Below are 16,090 nucleotides of genomic sequence, written 5' to 3' on the forward strand. Positions count from 1 at the left end.
GAATGCAGATGAGCGGGACGTAAGCTTCTATAAGCGATAACATTTTCTCTTTAAATAGACACCAGTTGTTATTCACGGATCTGCTATGTATGGAAATTTGAAACGTCTGAAGAAATTCTTCAAGGTGGGAGTTAATGCTTGGGAAATCGGCCTTAGAATAATCACGGATGTATTTAACAGACGGTTGGCGTATATGAATTTCAATGGACAGGTTGAAAGTTATGATACAGTGATCACTTAGACCACTAGTACACGAAAGCGATTGAACTAATTCTGGATTGGATACAAGGACGAGGTCTAGTATGTTTGAGCCTCGAGTTGGTGCACACACTGTTTGGGTAAGGTTAAACGTAAGGACCAGATCCAAGAAATATTTTGATGGACGAGATGACGCAGTCAAGTTATCCCAATCGATGTCTGGAAAATTGAAGTCGCCACAGAGTATGAAGTTGGCATGAGAGAATCTAGACTGCAAATCTTCAAGAACAGAGTGAAGGTCGCTTATGAAAGAAGGATCCGTGTCGGGGGCTCGATAGCATGCAATTAGAATGTTGGTGCAAGAGGGAAAATTAAATTTAATGCAGAGTATTTCGCTATGGCAATTGATATCAACTGGGGTAGAAGAAAGGCTTGTTTTCACCAGAGCGAGAATGCCGCCTCCCCGACGACCAACTCTGTCTCGCCGGTAGGAGTGAAATGATTGATTGTCGTGCAAAATTTCGATATCATCTATATCGGATGTTAGCCAGGATTCAGTGAATAATGCGATGTCAGTGCTGTGGTCGTCGAGAAGCGCCTCAACCGATTCTTTTTTGGGCAGGTAACTCCGAATATTTGTCAGCAAAAGCGAAACATTATTGTAGGTATCGATTGAGCGATTGCGCTGTGAAGGATTGGAATGAGGCGATTGTGGGGGTCTCGGTGTTTTCAGTAATCGCTATGGTTTTAGTTCGACAACGGAATCCGTATCTGCATTATAAGTGAAAACCTTTTTGCCAATCAGCAGCTTGTCAAAACGAATCTTGAAAGAGGCGTTGTTCTGTTGACCATAAGTGAAAAGTTTCTTTCTAGCCACGCGTACCTTGGCTGAATAATCCTCGCGGATAGAAAACGATGTATCCTTCAGCTTCGGACCAGCAAGCAATATCCCTGATTTGTCTTTGAAATGCGTTAGCTTTACAATGATTGGGCGGTTTTTGCCTACCTCGAATCGACCCAATCGATGCGCACGTTCGATCTGATGATTTTCAATTGAAATGTCAAGCTTGTCCGAGCAGAAAGAAACAACGCGTTCTTCAGATTGTGCCCAAGTTTCACCGAGATCGTCTGTGATTCCAAAGAACAATAAGTTCGAGCGGCGTAAGCGATTTTCGGCGTCATCGTACTTGGTCGTCAGCAGTTTGACGTCAGAAGAAAGTTTAGTCAAGTCCGGGGTAGCTTTAGATGCGGCATCATTTTCAGGGTTGTTTTCAACAATTTTTTCAAGTACTTCAACGCGTGATGAAAGCCGACGCACAGAGTCTTCAATGGTTGTTTGAGTCGACCTGATCAAGGCGAGCTCAGAAAGTATAGTGTTCTGGCTCGATTCTATGCGTAATATGGCCTGTGAGATAGATTCGAGGGTCGGAGGGGCATCGTTTTCGGTAGGGCCTGGGTTTAGTTCGATATCTCCAGATAAAATGAGCAAAAGAGAAGCAAAATGGGCGTGAAGACAAAAGGAGGAGGCAATACATAACAATATATGGCAAAAGACAATGGCGTCTTTGGCGTCTTTGGGGCACGACACCGCTAGCAGGAAGCGATCACTAGTGCGAAAACATGTGGCACAGGGTAGGTAACTAACCTGCAGTAGAAGGAAAGGCGTCTGCATGACCGGTTGATATGCGGTGTCGTGCCCCAAATGGCTCCAGCGGCGCAGCGGCTTTTGTAGTCGGGGAACTTCCGCGCTGGTACTGGCACCACGTTGCCAGATGATGATCCTGTTCACCGCCGGAAGCAACGGATGCAGGTGAAGTTCGTCGTCTGCGTGGTAGCTCGTAGACTCAACTGGCAGCCAGGCGGATTCTTCGGCGCCGCGCACAGCAGAGGGTCGCAAACGGAAAACGTTGAAAGGTGTGGTGGGGATGGTCCAGGATAAGATAGCCTGCAGTAGAAGGAAAGGCGTCTGCATGACCGGTTGATATGCGGTGTCGTGCCCCAAATGGCTCCAGCGGCGCAGCGGCTTTTGTAGTCGGGGAACTTCCGCGCTGGCGTGCTCTCAGCGTAAGTTTAGGCGCGATATTCTGTGTGCTTGGGATCGTAAGTTGAACGCAGGGGGGGGGGGGGGGGGGGGCATTTTCAGATGCTTATCACCCGGACAACGTACGTCCCGAGCATATCGCTTCGCGCAAAAAAAAAGGACAAAAAGCTGCCGCCAGTCGCCTTCAGCGTTCACACTGTGCCGCGCTTGAAGGTGATAAGCATCTGAAAATAGCCTCCTGCGTTCAACTTACGATCCCAAGCACACGGAATATCGCGCCTAAACTTACGCTGAGAGCACGACAGAATGAGAGCGAGTTGCAGGCGCTACTTTAGTTTTGCACAGTTCACCACGCGACCGAACAGCTACAATGCTAAGTCAGAGACACGAAACAACTGATTAGATTTGAATGCGGAAACGCAATATAATAACCCAAGGTGCGAAACGAGCTCGGCGTAATAACCCATGAGCACGGTGGTAATAATTAGCCGCGAAGCCGATCCGTGGCCGAACTTGTCTTAATGCTCCTCGGCCCCTGTCCATCACTTTCGCGCCTATCTGACTGCAATAAACTCGTGAACACTGTTGCCGCTTCCTTTCTTCTGCATTGCCGCTCAACCAACCGCACCACAATTTTTCGGCACGCCGTGGATTGTGCCCAACAACGCGCAAGCGTGGGGCACCCAGTGTGGAAGGTCCCGCTTTTTGCCTGCACAACGAAAGTGGATGGATGGATGGATGGATGGATGGATGGATGGATACGGCTGAACCCTTTACATCGGGCGGTGGCTCAAGCCACCTAGCCATGTCTTGTGAAATTTTACTCCTGTCTTGCTTTTAGCCACCAATCAGATAACCTTCGCTTGGTTACTTCTAACCTCTTAAAATCCACTTTCCCTTCACTATCCCTAAACCCCAATGCCTTGGGTAAGTCAGCCCCGCTGCCTTCCATTGTAGGGTGAAGCCCTTTACAGAAAAGTATCAAGTGTTCAGCCGTTTCCTCCTCCTCTCCGCACGCAATGCACAAAGTGTCTATCTCCTGGTACCTGACTCTATACTTCTTAGTCCGCAAAACTCCAGTCCTGGCCTCAAACAACAAAGAACTTCCCCTACAATTATCATAGATATTTTCTTTGACAATTTCCTGTTTAAAGGTCTGGTATGTTTCTAGTGCCGATTTCGTCAGCATCCCTGTTTTCCACAAAGCTCTCTCTGTTCCTTTAACCTTTTTCTTAACCGATAATTGCTTATTTGCCCCCTTACTGCTGTCCAGATATTTGCTTGTCAATTTTCTAGTTCGCTTTCTCCATTTCGTGTCAACATTCTTTATATACAGGTATCTGAAAACTTTCCTAGCCCACCGCTTTTCCTCCATCCTTCTCAATCGTTCCTCAAATGCTATCTTACTGCTAGCCTCTCTGCTCTCGAAAGACGCCCATCCCATATCACCCTGTACCCCCTGATTTGGTGTATTGCCATGTGCTCCCAAAGCTAACCTCCCTACTCCCCGTTGCCTAATTTCCAGCCTTGCTTGAACATCTGGCCTCATACACAGGACCGCATTCCCGAAGGTCAGGCTAGGGACCATCACCCCTTTCCAGATCCCTCTTACCACCTCATACCTATTGTAATTCCACAGTGCCCTATTTTTCATGACAGCTGCATTCCTACTAGCTTTATTCATTACATATTTTTCATGCTCTGTCAGATACTCAACACTGTTATTTATCCACACCCCAAGATACTTGTACTCATTCACTACCTTTAGCACGAACTCCTGTATTCTATGCTCGCCGCCCTCTTCATTAAATGTCATGACTGCAGATTTTTCCTTACTATACTTGAAGCCTAATCTATCTCCCTCTGTACTGCATATGTCTAACAACTTCTGCAGGTCTTCCTTGTTGTCAGCCATTATCACTATATCGTCCGCATATATTAGTCCCGGTAATGTCTGTTTAATCAATTCCCCTTGCTTGAAAAAAGATAGGTTGAAACCTAGTCCGCTCCCCTCTAGCTTGGCCTCCAAACCTTGCAGGTACAACATGAACAACAAAGGGGACAGAGGACATCCTTGTCTAAGCCCCCGCTGTATCTCTACAGGCCCTGATACATTTTTTTCCCATTTTATGAGCACTCTGTTACCTCTATATATATCTTTTAAAAGATTAATTACTCCATTTTCCACATCCAATGTGCCCAATATGTCCCACAAATGCTCCTGAGTAACGTTGTCATAGGCTCCCCTAATATCCAGAAATGCTAGCAATAAGGGCCTATGTTCCTTTTCCGCAATTTCTATACACTGTGTCAATGAAAATAGATTGTCCTCCAACCTCATTTGTTTCCGGAACCCATTCTGTAGTTCCCCTAGCACCCCCTCGTTCTCCACCCAAGCCTGCAGTCTATCCTTTATAATTTGCATCACCACCCTGTAAACCACAGACGTCACTGTTATGGGGCGATAGTTACTTACGTCTGCTTTGTCCCCCTTTCCCTTATATATCATGTTCATTCTACTTAATCGCCATTCATCGGGGACTTTCTCATCCACTATCATTTTGTTCACTACCTGTATTAATGTTTGCTTGGATTTTGGTCCTAACTTCTTTATCAACATAATCGGGATACCATCTGGTCCTGTTGATGTGCCACTAGGAACCTTCTTCTCTGCCCTTTCCCACTCTCCTTGCTCAAGTGAAGCTATTGCTGACGCTGACGCCACCGCATCTCTTTGGCGTCACGGCCTGACGCTCGCGCATGCGCAGTGGCATTGAGGTGAGGGGGAGCCACTGCGCGTGCGCGAGCTGAGTGCGGTAAACCGGTACGTCACCGGTATGCGAAGTCCATTTCGACGCTAGGCCCGTTTCACATACTACCACTACAACGAAAATAGTCGGCCTAGACGATGACGCCGCAGTGCGATTTTCGGTCAGTGCTTTGACATGCAACGCGTACCCCGCGAATTCGGTTGGAGGGACAGGCAGGGTTGCTTGATGTTCGCATTGGAAACCCATTATTAAACGCGACAGAAACGCTACGCTAAATGCGTTGATGACGTTATGACCAGCATAATTTTAGATGCAAGCCAATATTTGGTATGCTTTCATTACAATAAACAGTTTTGCTTCCGCCACGGCAGCAGCTCCCACCTGACCCCGCGTCGCACGCCGTCTCGGCGCTCCCGATTGGTCAGTCGCAGAGCGAACACACCGACGCTGCGAATGAATTCCAACCGGGCTGAACTCGATCGCAGGCCGTCTGCGACTAGACCGACGGCCCATCCCAGTCGCAGGCCGACAGAATTCGTGGTGCGCTGTCGGTGGAGCGGCAGGTCACAGCCTGGGCAGGTGCTCTGCGCTTCTTCGCCACCGGTGGGTGTCAAGGCACCGTAGGAAATGAAGCAAACGTCCGCGTCGCCCAACTGACTGTGAGCAAGTATTTGCGGTGGGTGGCGGGGACCATTGTCAACGTTGGGTCGCAGAAGGGGTGTGCTCGCTTTCCGGGCGTTTCGTCGCTTCTTGTGGGTATAGCAGCGGCAGCGTCGCGAAGAACATCGCTTCACGCAGTTACCGCTAAACTGTCTTCGCTATTCTTGCGACTATTCGTGTCGCGTTGAGAACCAACGCTAGAGCCATATATTCCTTTGCTGGCCAACGCATGTGTATGCACTGATACGCTGAGACCGCAACGCATTGCACCGTTTCGCTCAGTGGCTGTAATACGAGACGCGTACGCACCTACGCGCCGCAGATGCTCGGCTTCAGGCGCGCTTTGGGCATCGATGTTTCTTGAACTTGGCGCCAAGTAGCAGACAAACAGTATCTATTGTTGTCATACCTTCCTTTTTCCAATTTCGTCATCCGATTCTGCGTTAACGTACCTTGGCACCGCCCCGATGTACGCGTCAAGGGTACGCCCCGCTCTGGGCGGATCGGCGAATATCGTGCCCCAGTATTCTTGTTCACTATAGCCACAATGAAATATGATATGCGGAAAAGGGTCAGAAGTAGCAGGGCGCACCAGTACATTATATTGCATGTATAAGTAGCACTTGCACTAGTTTTTAATATTTTTTACTGAAAAATCTGCTGAAATTTTAAACCGGAGAAGCCAGCCAACCGGCCGATGCTTGCTGATTCAGTGTCGGAAGCGCTCGAGCATCTCGTGTTCGACGTCAATGAAGTTGTCACCTAGAAATGAATTTCTCGTAAGTGGGAAATTCACGCCAACCTTGCCAAGCGCCTTCTTCATCACTTCGTCGCAGAACAGAGACGTGCTGGGAGGTCTGTGTGCAGCTGGCACGCGGTGTTGGGCCGGAAGCCACGCTGTGCTTACAAGCCGCACGGAGGACGCCGCCAACGTCATCTGCCTAGCCGACACGCCGTCCATGTTGCAGGACGTAAGTTCTGTGAAACCGCCGGATGCGCTAGCGTAACGCTGCGATCCTTTGTTGCGCGCGGAGCACTTGTGATGCTCCGAACATGTATCCTTCGTGAAATTGGCCACTCGTTCCTCATAAGGTGGCCTAGAAATGTCGCGGAAATGTACGAAGTGACGAACACTGGCGACGGCAACGAATAAATTGCTGAAAATGATGCCCCGCGCAGTCAAAAAGGACCCATTTTTAAAAGACTAGTGAATAGCTCCTAGTATTTTCACAAGTTCCAATTGGTGTTTTTTGGCCGGCATTTTTCTTATCCAGCCCGCGCACTTGCACATCCTATTTTTTCGGAAACGTTCAATTTAAGTTGGGCCGTGTAGTCTGGAGAGACGTATGGTTCCATATCGGGACCTAAGGTTTTCTTGGTGTAACTCAATGACCAAGTCATATTTCACGAACTCCTAATAATGAATTTTGTAGTAATGCTTCGAGGTGTGCGATATGCATATGTCGCAAGGCTCCATCTTGGGACATTTTTTTTTTTGCTTCATATCTATGTTCTGCCTTCCCAATTAACTTTTGCCCAAAATGTATTATATGCCGATGATACGACCCTAGTATTAGCAGACCGCAATGAAAGTGCCCTGATTAGAAAATAAAGAATTACAAATTATGCATAAATGGTGCATAGCGAATGCAATCAACCTGAATCCTAGTAAAACCGTTTTTATCGTTTTTCACTTTGGAAAAATATCGTTTCTCAGCATACAGTTGTAATTTACAATAATCGGCCTAATCAGCATGCTATCAACACAATTTTTGTACTATGGCAGATAATCATATCATGTTTGATTTACTTGTCCGTTTATTGATTAAAAACCCTCATACGGCCATATGTACTTTCTATGATGCTGAAATTTCTTCCTCGTTAATGTACTGTGACATTCCGTGTGTGCTACGAGGATCCACGTTCGACGGCGCGGCGTAGACGGAGACCCGTGACAGCGGCATCATCAATTACCCAGCCATGCTCTTTGAGTGACGACCAGAACAACCGGACCCGCCGCCGCCCCGGGGAAACAGGCTTTATCCTCCCCAATTTCCGGGCACATTCCAGGACAAGGGAGCTGTCAGCGGGCCAGAGCGCGCCGTACCACAGCCGACGCTATGCGCTACCGCGAAGACAACATTCTTTCCCCCCCCCCCCCCTTTGTCGTGGGCTATAGCCGGGAAGGCACCCACAGCTTCCCAGAAGGGCCGTGACGGACACCTGTCATGGCGGACAGGCAGTACTCGCCAAGAATGTGGAAAGACAGGCGCTAGTGAATTAGCTCCGAAGAGAGAGCCTGTGTATACTCTCACTTGAGAGAGAGTGGTGGCGTTTTTGTTGTTTATTTAGTTTGTATTGTTAACAGACTCTGGGTTCGAGGCTAAGCCCAACCCAAGGGGGTTGTCCCCATCTCGCATGTTATTTTGGATTGGAGAATTGATGCTTTGGGCGGGCCACTGGAAATGACCGCCCTTAGTCCTTTGTTAATCAAGTGCTTAAAAGCGCATGTAAACGGATGCAGTCCAGTCTGAGCTGGGGCTCCATGCTTAGCATGTAATGTGATGCTACTTAGGCACTAACCTGCCCGGTCGATGAGTAAAGTAGTGCAAAGTTTGTTCTTTTGTAAATTCAGTTCTGCTTTTTCCAGTTTAACTCTCTGCATATGTATGTTGTAAAATATGCTCTGCTGTCATCATCTACAAGCTCGCCTCCTGTTCATCTTCCAAGCCGAACGACACTAGAGGAAGGGTTTGTGAACCATCCTCGAAGAAACGGACGACTATTGAAATTCTAATGCATAGACGCTCAGGACGACATCGTTCGCCAAGAGGGCCTTCAGCGCCGAAGCCCGACGGCGTGCAGCTTCTGCCAGCAACCGCTCGAGCCCAACTCCGGAGCCACTCCATCGCCCCCATGAAGTCGTCGGCACGTAAGCTCGGACGCCCCAGCCTCTGATGTATAACCTTAATCATGTGTAATTATTGAATATACCTGTTTGTTTAAACTGAGCCATACGGTGTCTCTTTGCCTCTCCGTCCCGTGTGGACCTGCGCATTATGGGGGTCATCACACTGGTGTCAGAAGTGGGGTCTCAAAAGCAAATGTCCTCTGAATGCTGTGACATTCATGACTTCAAAATTGTAATCAAAAGGGAATCACGGGACTGATTGTGGGACTTTTACCCCCATTTGAGAGGCTTGAGGCACTGGAGGGCTTGAAAAAAAAAATGACTGTATCTGAGGGAGCTCCCACTCCACAGCCGTCGCTCGGAGCAAGCATGCTGGCATTAGGAAGCGTCATTCCGACGTTTACGGGAGATAAGACAGGGGTTCCAATCGGCGATTTCTTTTCCATGCTAGAAGAGATTGGGAAAATGGGGGGATGGTCCGATGCTCAAATGCTGGGAATGGCGAGGTGTAAGATGGCAGGAGCTGCTCATGATTTTGCCTGGCGAGACGAAAAAGTAAAATCCACAAAATCATTTGCGGAATTTAAGAAGCTCGCGTTTGAGCATTTCGACACTGAACCACGTCACGTGCGGGTACAGAGGTTCCGTGACGCCGGACAGATGGTAGGGGAGGACGTGCGAACATTTGCGTCGCGGCTTCAGCGCCTAGCACGCGATACGTTAAGCAGGGAGGAGGAAGGAGACCAGCTAAGGAAGAAATACGCGGAGGATATACTTAAAGAGGAAATGACCGCTTTGTTCGTGGCTGGTCTGCAAGACCCCGTGCGCCGGTTCGTGCTCTCGCGCAAGCCGAGCAATTTCGACCAAGCCGTGGAGGCCGCATTGGATGAGGAACGAAATGAGGCGTTAACGACAGCCGCAGCGAGAGTACGCGTCATAGAGAGAGCGGTGCTCAACCCTGAGGTTGCTCTCTTGACAGAGCGGTTAGATCGCTTGGAACAGCTGCTAACTCAGCAGGTAGAACGCCAGGTTGAAGCGCGCGCTCAACAGCGCCCATTCGCTGGAAACCGGAGACCGCCACAAAGCTACAGGCGCGGTATGCGAGATTCTGAAGAAATCGTATGCTTCGCTTGCCAGGGTCGCGGACACATCGCCAGGTTCTGCCAAAACGTGCGCCGTGGGGAGCCACAAAGAGAAGCAGGCGAGACACGCCCTAAGCAAGCTTACAGCGGGGCTCCAGATACCGAGTCAAAAAACTAGTTAGTCCTCCCCAGCCTGAGGAGCGTGGGGAGGGAGCAGTAGATGATGAGGTGGTGGTAGTTTGTGTGGCCGACGAGGCATGCCCTGTTGTGCGTTGCAAGTTAAATGGTTGTTGTATGGAATTGTTGATAGATACGGGGTCAAAGGTGACATTGCTTAAGGAGAGCAGTTTTAACACGCTTCGAAGGAAGGGGGACCGCGAGGTGTTGGAAGCGTCTGGTGGTATGGCAACCAAATTTGTAGGCATAACGGGGGATCCTCTTGGCATAAGTGGACTCTACCGGTTACACTTCTCTCTCGGCGGAATTGCATTGGAGCACCCCTGCTACGTATGCCCGGACACGGTGTCTCTGCCAAACGGAGTGTCAGGTATATTAGGGCAGGATTTTTTGAGAAAAGGGAAGGTAGTAGTCTCATTCTCTGAGGAAGAGGTTAATGCGGGCGGCTCAAAAGTTCCGTTTTTGAACAGGAGAGGGGCTGAGATTCGCATTACCGATATTGACACCCGTCAAACAGTGGGATCATTGGAGAAGGTATATTCGCGGGTTGCCGTCCGGCTGGTCGAGGAGGCGGTCGTCCTTCCTTGGTCGGAGCACATTTTGTACGCGTTTGTGCCTTCAGATGTAGAGAGCGGCGCCGTGGGAGTGCTTGAGCCGGTCGACTCTCTCAGCAATGGCCTGAAGGCAGCCGCGTGCCTCGTGACAGTTAATGACGCCCACAGAGTGCCCCTACGGGTGGTTAACTGTAGCCAGCAGCCACTGAGCCTTCCCAAGAACAAAACATTGGCTTTCTTCACCTCTGCGATAGAGCAACGTGAGCCCACCGATACGGTACTCGCAACTGTAGAGCATGCTAGTCCTTCGGCTGCTCCAAAGGTGTCGTTCGATCTTTCTCACGTAAAATCCAGGGAGAGGGAGGCTCTGGCTGGTTTGCTGAACGACTACTCGGAGGTATTCGCCGCGTCCAACCTGGATTTGGGCTGCTGTGGCGTTATAAAGCACAGGATAGAAACCGGCACTTCATCGCCCGTTTACCAGCGTGCGTACAGGATTCCTTACTCCCAACGTGAGGAGATGGAGCGGCAGGTGCAGGACCTGATTGATCGCGGCATTGTCGAACACTCAAAGTCACCCTGGGGAGCACCAGCACTATTGGTGGAAAAGCCAGATGGCTCGTATCGATTGGTAGTGGACTACCGCAAACTAAATGCCGTAACTCGCATCGATCCATACCCCATCCCCAATATACAGGAGACGCTTTCTCAGCTGGGCTCTGCCAGGTACTTCACGGTAGTGGACATGGCGGCGGGATTCTGGCAGATAGCAATGGATCCGGCAGATGCCGAGAAAACGGCATTCAACACGCCCTCAGGGCACTATGAATGGAAAAGAATGCCGATGGGTCTGGCCAACAGCCCTGCTGTCTGGCAGAGAACCGCTGATGTTATCTTGGCAGGTCTTCTGGGGAGGCTGTGCTTCGTGTATATGGATGACATTATCATATACAGTGACAGTTTTGATAACCATTTGCGCGATATTGAGCAGGTTTTGGTGCGACTAAGAGCAGCGGGTCTCAAGCTGAAGCCCTCTAAGTGCCAATTCCTCAAAAACGAGGTGAAATACCTCGGGCACGTTGTTTCAGCTGACGGCGTGCGACCGGACCCTGAGAAACTAAGGTGTGTCTCGGATTTTCCATCCCCGACTAGCGTCCGCCAGGTCCGGCAGTTTCTCGGCCTGATCGGTAACTACCGAAGGCACATAGAGGAGTTCGCCAAGCTCGCTAAGCCGCTCACCGCCTTAACAGCCAAAAATGTCGCCTTTCGCTGGGACGAAAACGCGGAGAATGCTTTTGGGGCCCTGAAAAGGAAGCTAATGAGTGCACCGCTGTTGCGCCACCCGGATTTTAGTTTGCCCTTCGTTATGGCCACAGATGCGTCAAAGTTCGCAGTTGGTGCCGTGCTATCTCAGGTTATTGAGGGCAAAGAACATCCCGTTGCTTTTGCTAGCCGACAGCTGAGCCCCACAGAACAAAAGTACGGAGCTACGGAAAGGGAGTGCCTCGCCGTTGTCTGGGCAGTAAAGCACTTCAGATGCTACCTTTACGGCCGCAAATTCAAGCTAGTCACAGACTGCCATCCTCTGAAATGGGTGATGAGTGTCAGGGACCCTAGCTCGCGACTCGCTAGATGGAATCTACACCTGCAGGAATACTGCTTTGAAGTTGAGCACAAGTCAGGAAAGACACATCTGAATGCTGATGCACTCAGCCGCACAGCTGCCGTGGCAGCTATAGATGAGTTTGTCCCCGTAGTCGACCCCGCCGAATTACGCACAGAGCAGTGCAAAGATCCTGACCTGAAGCGAATAATCGAAAGCTTAGAGGGCGCACCGTCTCACCCCGAACAGCTAGGTTATTTCATTGACAAAGACGGCACCCTGTGTCGGCGCACGAGGCCAACCAGGAAAGGGAGACCAGAGAAAACCGCTTGGGAGAGAGTCGTCATACCTCGGTCGTGGACAGAAAGGGTTCTTCGCGAGTTTCACGATGCGCCATGCGCCGGTCATTTTGGCGTAGCAAAGACACGCAGGCGTGTGGAGCGTTTGTACTTTTGGAGTGGCATGCGACAGGATGTTAGAGACTACTGTGCGAAGTGTCATTCCTGTCTCGAAAGAAAAACACCCAAGGGACGAAGACCAGCTCCAATTCAGCCGTTCCCTGAGGTTTCGGCTCCCTTCGAGCGGACAGGTATGGACATAATGGGCCCATTGCCCACGACCACTTCCGGAAACAAGTACATTTTAGTATTTGTCGATCACCTTTCAAAATACGCGGAAGCGGTAGCACTCCCAGATCAGAAGGCAGACACGGTTGCAAGAGCATTTGTCGAACAGATCGTGCTCCGACATGGACCCCCGAGGCAACTCTTGACAGATCTGGGAACGAACTTCGTGTCGCAGCTAATGAGGAGAGTTTGCGAGCTGCTTAAGATCGCTAAGAAGCAGACAACACCGTACCATCCGGCTTGCAACGGCGCGGTGGAGCGACTGAACCAAACCGTGGCCGGGTTCCTGTCGCATTTTGTTTCGCGCGACCAGCGGGACTGGGACTTGTGGCTCCCGTATGCAATGTTTGCCTACAATTCCGCAGCACACGAGAGCACGGGCGAATCGCCATTCTTTCTTCTCTACGGCCGAGACCCGGACCAGCCTAGTGAAGTGCCAGAGGGCCCCCGTCGTGTCCCATACGCTTCACTGGACGACTATAAGGTTGAGCTAGAATCGCGCTTGCAAGTGGCGAGGGACATCGCAAAGGAGTCCTTAAAGAAAGCGGCGAAGCGCAGGAAGGAGGTGCACGATCGCAGTGCTAGAGACGCGCCGTTTGATGTGGGGGACAGCGTGTACATTGAAAACTGCCAAAGGCAGATTGGGCTAGCTCGTAAGTTCCAGACGAAGTGGAGAGGACCGTGCGAGGTTGTCGAGAAGCTTTCTCCGGTAAACTTCAGAGTCCGAGACGTGAACCGGCGTTTGATAAGGATACACGCAAATCGCCTCAAGTCGGCACCGGTTCAGTATTCACGAAATGAGGAAAGGGAAAGCGCGGATTTTGATGGGGACAGAAGTGAAGCGGAGCGCGCAGATAGTTCGCAAGAAACGCCCTCTCCTGCATTTGTTCGGCAGGCGCCAGAGGTGACGGCCGGAATGCCACCGGATTTACTTCATGCATTGCTAGAAGAAGAAGCGCGCGAGGTTGCCGCGCAGATAACGCCTGGAGAGGCTCCTGCCACGAGCCCTCGCGAGTCCCAAAGCAGACAAAGGGGCACAGACTTACTTAGTATGACTCATGAAGGCCGATATCCGCGGCGAAATCGGAAAGCTAAGTCGGACTAATGGCGTAAACAGAGCGGAGTTGTGAACTGGTTAGAATTGTGTAATGCCGCAGCTCATAACATTGCTATGTGCTTATGTGTTAAGTTATCGGAGTTGGTAGTTAAACCTTTCTGTCATTAAGTAACACCTTCACAGGAGAGCATGCGGAGCGCATGCAGAACCTGCCCTACTTCCTTTCGTTATCTATATTTTTGTCTGTGCCGTGATCGTGCTAGAAGTGGGAGCTCCTTTATAACTGTGGTAAATTTATTTCGTCCAGCTTGGACTAGAAAGGAGAGGCTTGGGTGCTGAGTTTCATGTTTATCTGTAAAAGAAGATCAGTGCTGCCCCTGGAGACGCCAGTATTGACAGCGGAGGCATATGGTGTTGTGCAGTGGTGTTGAGTGCAGCGAAAAGTGTTTTGTCGGACGCACTGTGCGAGGCGATTCAGAAAGACAAGGGGAGCTGCGTGGACTCAAATGTTCGGAGAACATTCTTCTGGAGGGTGAGCGAGTGTGACATTCCGTGTGTGCTACGAGGATCCACGTTCGACGGCGCGGCGTAGACGGAGACCCGTGACAGCGGCATCATCAATTACCCAGCCATGCTCTTTGAGTGACGACCAGAACAACCGGACCCGCCGCCGCCCCGGGGAAACAGGCTTTATCCTCCCCAATTTCCGGGCACATTCCAGGACAAGGGAGCTGTCAGCGGGCCAGAGCGCGCCGTACCACAGCCGACGCTATGCGCTACCGCGAAGACAACATTCTTTCCCCCCCCCCCCCCCCCTTTGTCGTGGGCTATCGCCGGGAAGGCACCCACAGCTTCCCAGAAGGGCCGTGACGGACACCTGTCATGGCGGACAGGCAGTACTCGCCAAGAATGTGGAAAGACAGGCGCTAGTGAATTAGCTCCGAAGAGAGAGCCTGTGTATACTCTCACTTGAGAGAGAGTGGTGGCGTTTTTGTTGTTTATTTAGTTTGTATTGTTAACAGACTCTGGGTTCGAGGCTAAGCCCAACCCAAGGGGGTTGTCCCCATCTCGCATGTTATTTTGGATTGGAGAATTGATGCTTTGGGCGGGCCACTGGAAATGACCGCCCTTAGTCCTTTGTTAATCAAGTGCTTAAAAGCGCATGTAAACGGATGCAGTCCAGTCTGAGCTGGGGCTCCATGCTTAGCATGTAATGTGATGCTACTTAGGCACTAACCTGCCCGGTCGATGAGTAAAGTAGTGCAAAGTTTGTTCTTTTGTAAATTCAGTTCTGCTTTTTCCAGTTTAACTCTCTGCATATGTATGTTGTAAAATATGCTCTGCTGTCATCATCTACAAGCTCGCCTCCTGTTCATCTTCCAAGCCGAACGACACTAGAGGAAGGGTTTGTGAACCATCCTCGAAGAAACGGACGACTATTGAAATTCTAATGCATAGACGCTCAGGACGACATCGTTCGCCAAGAGGGCCTTCAGCGCCGAAGCCCGACGGCGTGCAGCTTCTGCCAGCAACCGCTCGAGCCCAACTCCGGAGCCACTCCATCGCCCCCATGAAGTCGTCGGCACGTAAGCTCGGACGCCCCAGCCTCTGATGTATAACCTTAATCATGTGTAATTATTGAATATACCTGTTTGTTTAAACTGAGCCATACGGTGTCTCTTTGCCTCTCCGTCCCGTGTGGACCTGCGCATTATGGGGGTCATCACACTGGTGTCAGAAGTGGGGTCTCAAAAGCAAATGTCCTCTGAATGCTGTGACATTCATGACTTCAAAATTGTAATCAAAAGGGAATCACGGGACTGATTGTGGGACTTTTACCCCCATTTGAGAGGCTTGAGGCACTGGAGGGCTTGAAAAAAAAAATGACTGTATCTGAGGGAGCTCCCACTCCACAGCCGTCGCTCGGAGCAAGCATGCTGGCATTAGGAAGCGTCATTCCGACGTTTACGGGAGATAAGACAGGGGTTCCAATCGGCGATTTCTTTTCCATGCTAGAAGAGATTGGGAAAATGGGGGGATGGTCCGATGCTCAAATGCTGGGAATGGCGAGGTGTAAGATGGCAGGAGCTGCTCATGATTTTGCCTGGCGAGACGAAAAAGTAAAATCCACAAAATCATTTGCGGAATTTAAGAAGCTCGCGTTTGAGCATTTCGACACTGAACCACGTCACGTGCGGGTACAGAGGTTCCGTGACGCCGGACAGATGGTAGGGGAGGACGTGCGAACATTTGCGTCGCGGCTTCAGCGCCTAGCACGCGATACGTTAAGCAGGGAGGAGGAAGGAGACCAGCTAAGGAAGAAATACGCGGAGGATATACTTAAAGAGGAAATGACCGCTTTGTTCGTGGCTGGTCTGCAAGACCCCGTGCGCCGGTTCGTGCTCTCGCG

The sequence above is a fragment of the Amblyomma americanum genome, chromosome 1 (genome assembly GCF_052857255.1).
Source record: "Amblyomma americanum isolate KBUSLIRL-KWMA chromosome 1, ASM5285725v1, whole genome shotgun sequence".
NCBI classification, from domain to species: domain Eukaryota; kingdom Metazoa; phylum Arthropoda; class Arachnida; order Ixodida; family Ixodidae; genus Amblyomma; species Amblyomma americanum.